Source organism: Papio anubis, chromosome 10, assembly GCF_008728515.1.
Source record: "Papio anubis isolate 15944 chromosome 10, Panubis1.0, whole genome shotgun sequence".
Taxonomy (NCBI): domain Eukaryota; kingdom Metazoa; phylum Chordata; class Mammalia; order Primates; family Cercopithecidae; genus Papio; species Papio anubis.
Genome location: NC_044985.1, coordinates 71,954,673 through 71,961,495, shown reverse-complemented (window position 1 = coordinate 71,961,495; position 6,823 = coordinate 71,954,673). Strand labels below are relative to the sequence as shown.

Sequence of the window (6,823 nt, the reverse complement as noted above, 5' to 3'; positions counted from 1 at the left end):
GTATTGTTGCTGAAACATTCCATTTATATGATAGCAAAGAAACGACTTAGGATAAAGCTAATAGCATTTAGGAGAAAGCCGTTGAGTTTGCATAATATTATTTCGAATGATGTCATAAATGTTAAGAGGAAGGCATTGTATGAGCTTAAAGATACTGTTGTTTTTAGACTCAGAAATAGAAAAAAAAAAGGAGAAGGTAAAACTGATAAAATAGTAAGCAGATACATATGACGATTTTTAGACTTCTTGAGTTGTCACAACAATAATGGCATCATTTTCTATTTTATTTAAATACTAACTGTAAAAATTAAATTGCATTTTCTCAGAAAAAAATTTTGTTTTCAATTCTGTTCAATCCTAGATGATAGTTCCTCCCTATACTTGAGGACAGAGTCTTTAAAATGCCCCCTGTTGGGCTGGGTGCAGTGGCTCACACCTGTATTCCCAGAACTTTGGGAGGCCGAGGCAGATGGATCACCTGAGGTTGGAGTTTGAAACTGGTGTGGCTAACATGGTGAAACTGCCTCTACTAAAAAACAAAACAAAAATTAGCTGGGTGTGGTGGCTCATGCCTGTAATCCCAGCTACTGGGGAGGCTGATGCAGGAGAATAGCTTGAACCCTGGAGGCAGAGGTTGCAGTGAGCTGAGATAACACCACTGCACTCCAGCCTGGGAGACAGAATGAGACTCCATCTCAAAAAATAAAAATAAAATATAAATAAATAAATAAATCAACAAATAAATAAATAGAATACCTTCTGGTCAGAAGAATTTTGGTTAAGCATCTTCACACTCTTTTGAAAAATGTGCTAGAGACAAAAGTCTAGAGTGACCTGTATGTACATATTCTTTGTATTTTTTACCTCCATTAAAATAAAACAATATAGTTGGCACATAAAATACAGAAAACAGCAACAGTATTTTACATATCTTATATAGCAAAAATAGTAATCTGAATATTGATTTACTACTGTCCCTTACTTTCTTAAAAAGAATTTTTAGATTCTCCCTGCTCTTTAATTTGAATGAGATGTTTGTAATAGTGTTTGACTTTGCTACAGATATGCATACTAAAATGTATTTTGTGAAAACAATAAAAATACATTTTGTTTCATTTTCCTCCACCCAGATGTTTCATGGTTTTCTGGTGTTGCCTTAGAAAATGCTGAATTCTGCCTCCATATCCAAAAACTAGGATTTGATTCATTTCTTCCTTTTATACTAACTGCGTCTTGCTTTCTTTAGTCTCATCTTATTTGTTTTGGTTCCTCTAAAAGGCATCTTACCTCCATCCTTGTATGTTGGGAATAGGCCCCCAAAATCTGGCCATAAACTGGTCCCAAAACTGGCCATAAACAAAATCTCTGCAGCACTGTGACATGTTCGTGATGGCCGTGACGCCCATGCTGGAAGGTTGTGGTTTCACCAGAATGACAGCAAGGAACACCTGGCCCACCCAGTGTGGAAAACAGCTTAAAAGTGTTCTTAGACCACAAACAATAGCATGAGCAATCTGTGCCTTAAGGACATGCTCCTGCTGCAGATAACTAGCCAAACTCATCCCTTTATTTCCAGTAAGAAATGCTTTTAGTTAATCTATAATCTATAGGAACCATGCTTATCACTGGCTTGCTGTCAATAAATACGTGCATAAATCTCTGTTCCAGGCTCTTAGCTCTGAAGGCTGTGAGACCCCTGATTTCTCACTTCACACCTCTGTATTTCTGTGTGTGTGTCTTTAATTCCTTTAGCGTCGCTGGGTTAGGGTCTCCCCGACCAAGCTAGTTTTGGCACTTATAGATGCTACAATAATATAATTTTGAGGCCAAGGTTTGCTTTGTTTTGCTTTTATTAATATGTATTAAGCCTTTTGGCAAAATAAGTACTTATTATGCATTATTCTACTACTTTTTCTTTTCCCAGGCCATAACCATCTTTTCCTAATAACTCTCCAAAAAGAGTAAACCATATTTTTATATATGGTTGTGAAATTCTTAAGGTATCTCTAAAGGTATACACAAGAAAAATTGTTTATAAGGAGAATTTATAAATAGGAAAAGATTTTATTCCTTTCCCCAGAGAAGGCCTCCTATAATTGTCAAAATTTCAACAATTCAATGTTAAATGGAGTGTTTAGAAAATAAATCAATATAGTTATAATCACTTGTAGTAGGATAATAATGTATTAACTAATATATTTTACCAGTTACCCTACCTTTCTCTCAACAGCTAAGTATTCTGCTTTCATTGCTTCAGAAAAGGACAGAAAAAGCCAATTTGACTGAAAATACATATCAACCACTTGGGGGAAAAGAAACTTTGAAATAATAAAATTTTAAAAAGATTACTTTTTCACATTTGAGGCTCTGGACAAGATATATGTTTCTATAACATAGCCTATAAATATTTATTGAGGATCAGCCATGTACAGAACACTACACTAAGCAGAGAATAAGAGATGGATTAAGACATCATCATCATATTAATGATAATGTTTACTGAATGCCCACTAAGCTTCAGCCATTGCCATGCATATTTGCACATGACATTTCATTTAATATTTACTGCCTGCTCCATTAAGATGTAGAAAAGATTAAATAAAAAATGTGTAAGCCTAGTGCAATGATTTATATATGGCTTGAGAATATCAAAAGTTTTCTAGAGGAATTTGAAATTGAGCAAAGTCTTGGAGGAGTGGTGAGTTGTAGAGAGTGGTGAATTTGATGATGGAGTGGTGGATGAAGAAAAAGGTATAAGAAGAAAGAGGAGGGAAAGCCAACATTGAAAAAAGCAAGGAACTAGAAAATGAAACAGTGATGCACAGCTAGAGAGAAGGTGAGGAATAGAGAGAAGTAAACCTGGAAATGGTGGCTATACTTGATGATGGAGGGTCTCATATTCCAGTTTATGACTTGCAGGCATCTAGTGCTTTTTCTGCATGGCTCGCTGTGCAAGGACTGGGGTGACTTTCTTTTCCTTACGTCTAATATTGAGACAGTGGAAACTAATATAGCAGTTCTTCCACATAGCATGCTTATGCTCTTGTGCTCCACATGGCACGCTTATAGGGCTCTTCTGTGTTCTGAGTGCTCAGTGGGTAGGAGCTATCGACAGGACCAAACCTTTTTGAAAAGAGAAAAAAAAAGCCTTTGTTTCTTTAATAAATGAGTTTACAATTAGAAGACTATGTAAACTGTGTTTTTTTCTTTTTTCCACACTTTGTTTTTTTTGCAAGAACTATTTTATTTTCTATGTATTTTTATTTTTTGTAGAGACAAGGTCTCACTAGGTTGCCCAAGCTGGTCTCAAACTCCTGGCCTCTAGCAATCCTCCTGCCTTAGCCTTCCAAAGTCCTGGGATTACAGGCAGGAGCCACAGTGCCTGATCTCAATAATTTTTTTGAACTTTGTATATTTCACACATTATTAATTAACTTGTTTAACTTTTTGAATTTTGTTGCTTGTGTTCCAGAGATATTTAATTCCCTTTAAATGCCTATGTGATGCTGAAATGGATAAAAGTGTTATATTGAATGCCAGAATGTAAAAATTTAGGACTTTCTCACATGATTGTTTTTCAGGTTATTTAAATTTAATTTACATTTTTTTCCTAAGTGACTTCTTTTAATTAAAAAAAGGAGGAGAGGACGAAATTTTCCATGAGTTTGAATCCTACAAATGCCACAAACAGCTTCTGAAGCTGAAGCCATGACAATGAACTTCTGTGTCACAAAGAAGGTGAGGAATTGGAAGGGAACAGTGCCGAAGAAACACAGTGACATTGTATCACAGTATGTATTTACGCCTGCTATCCTCATCCAAGGTAAGGTCAACAGCGTCTGCTGGTGAAGCCCAAGTCTGCTGGGGGCTCACATCAGTTCCATGACTGTGTCTGCTTGGTGCTAAGATACTGTGTGTCCGAGCCATGCTTCCATGAAGAAACACTCAGAATCACACCACCTCGAGGATGAACACAACTTGCATGTTCCTGAACTTCCCCAATCTCTGCTTCACTATCTGAAGAGGCAATATTAATTTCTTAATTGAGCGGTGCATTGCTGGCAGATGTTTTATCACTTGCTAGGAATCCTGGATGCAAATGACCTGCTTCTGCATTCAGCTCCTGTAGAAGCTGGCTGGTCCTCCAGGTGGCTCCCGTGTCCTGGCTGCATATAGAATTATTGTGCTCTTGAACTACTGCAGCTGCCAATAAATTGCCAACACATTTACCACTTTTGGATCAGAGCTGGTGTCAGGCCTATCATAATGAGCTACAACTGGAGGTCCATCTGGTATCTCTGCAGTGATTGTCTTGCTGCTCCCTGAAACCTCTTCATCATCACCTGATGAGCTCGTGCTTGAGTCACAAGTCAGGTCACTATCACTGGTACTACTTACTGTCCTACAGCAGGTTGTATTTCTTCCTTGCAGCAACCTCCTGTTTGTGCCTCAGTAGCCTGATCCTCTCCTTGTGCTTTTGGCTCCCATGACCTGTAACCCATTCTGTTTATCACTGGATTGCTAGTTTTTCTTGGCAGCCATAGCGGATGTTTCACTTTCGAAACGGGACCGCCTAGACTTGCGCCCAACTGTGGCACCAGACACTCCTGAAGGGTCTCCTTCTACCGCCGTTTCTGCCTGAGAGGGTTCATTCTCTTCTGCGGAAGACAACGTGTCTGAATCAGCCAGGTGATCACTAGAGGAAAGGGAAAGCATGCAGTGATTAGAGGAGTCACTCTCATAAACTCGGCCGGTTGTAGGCTTGTCACGCTCTGTGGATGCTGAGACTCAGAAGAGTCTCTTCTCAGCTCCATCAACAAGCAGGGCATTGAAGAAAGAACTGTAGAATCTGCTACACCATCCTTCTGAACTTGAGATTCCAGTTCTACAGATTCATCTTCCTCCTTTGCTGTCTCTTGTTGAGATGTTTCTGGTGGGACTTCAGATTCAATGAGTTCTTCGACTTTTCCCACTGCCTCCATCTTCATTTCAGAATTGCAAGTTAAATCATGGGGCAGCCTCTAGGAAATAGTATCAAAGATGCAACAGGAAAGCAAACAAAAAAACTTGCAGGCCAAGGCTGGGAGATCAGAACTCAGAGGATTGGATGCCACTTCCTTCCTCTTACTTGGATCAAGAATGCAAATTTACGTTGTCCATGTCGTCAAGAAACCCCGAGCTCTGCGGCGACTCCGTGCCTCCTCGCTCGCTCTGCGCACCCCATCAGGGCACGCACCGTCCCCCATGCTTAATTTGAATTTTAAATTAATATTCTCCTTATTTCTGTTTTTGGCTTCTATAAGAGAATAGATCATAATTTATTGCTTCACTCTGCAATTGGCCGTATCTCCTAATGACATTCAGTAGTGAATTGTTAAAAAAAAATCTATGTATCTACATATTGATTATGATTATCTATCTATCTATCTGTCTACCATAATTCTGGAGGCTGTAAGTCTGAGACCAAGGTGTCATCACGGTTAGTTTCTTCTGAGTCTCTTTCCTTAGCTCAGAGATGGCCATTTTCATTTCAAGTGTCTTCACGTTGTCTTTCTGCTGTGTGTGTCTGTGTCCTAATCACTTCTTATAAAGACACCAGCCATATTGGATTAGGGCCTACACTAATCATCCCCGTTACCTTAGAAACATCTTTAAAGACTATCTCCAAATATGGTCACATACTGAGGTACTGTGGGTTAGATTTCAACACATGAATTTGGAGGGAGGACATAATCCAGCTCCTAACACCACCAAAGTGTATAGTTTTATCCATTATGGAGTCTCATGTATTATATTTTGTGAACTCTTTTTTTTTCATTTTAATAAAGTTTCCATTTCTAGGATGTTTTGTGAGCTCTTGAGTAGACACCATGCCTTGCATTATTTTGAGTCTCCCATTTTGCGGGAATAGATATCGGTTTGGAAGATATGGGTCTTCCATCAAAGGAGACATTTGCATTGAAAAAATCAGATAAATGACAGACTGATTAATAATTTCTAATTGATTCTTGATTAAAGTTAAGGAAATGCATTTGAAAGATAGATCCCAATATATAAGTACATTACAAGACAATTCAATAAGAAGCAGACTGTGTGTGAACAACATAGAGATATGGTCATCTTTGGAAAAGAGCTTTTTATTAGCATGAACTTTTTTATTTGTTTATTTATTTGTTTATTTGTTTATTTATTTTATTTCTTTTTTTATCTAGGAAAAAAAGAAAATGGACTTATTAATACCAAGATATTTCTCAGACTAAACGAGACCCTGTTATAATGGTTGAGCCAGATTGTGTTAGAGCCTCAATCAATATTCCTTGATCATGTAGGATGTTGGAGATATGTGCATGACTCTGAAATGCTATCAGGTAGACTGCCTACTGGAAAAATTGCCAGTGGGCAACAATACTGGGGGGAAAATAGGTTAGAGTAACGTAGTTGGTAGTAATTTGATGGCAACTTTCCTACAGTAGCCTAAAAAGAGTTTGAAAAGGAAATATAATAAAAATAATAATAAATAAAAATAAAATATTTAGGTCAGATATTTAGATTCTAGAGTGAAGAAGTTTTACCAGTAGGTGGATTTCTGCATATGTAATTTTACTGAGGAAGTGGCTTTCAAACCTTTGACAATTTCTACTGGGACCAGGTAGTGCATGTACACACAAAGACACACACAAGAACACTATTTACCTTTCTCATGTGTGATGCACTTGAAAAACATTCTCTATTTTATTCAGTTCTGAAAAATATTCTCTATTTTTTCAATTCTGTCTCATTTCAGTCTATTTCATTACTGTTTCTGATACATTCTACATATTTC

The 6,823-nt window shown here is 37.7% G+C and overlaps 1 pseudogene; it reads right to left on the bottom strand.

Moving 5' to 3' along the window:
• Positions 1–3,786: 3,786 nt before the first annotated feature.
• Positions 3,787–6,193, bottom strand: LOC101022603 (annotated as a pseudogene).
• Between the last annotated feature and the right edge of the window lie 630 nt (positions 6,194–6,823).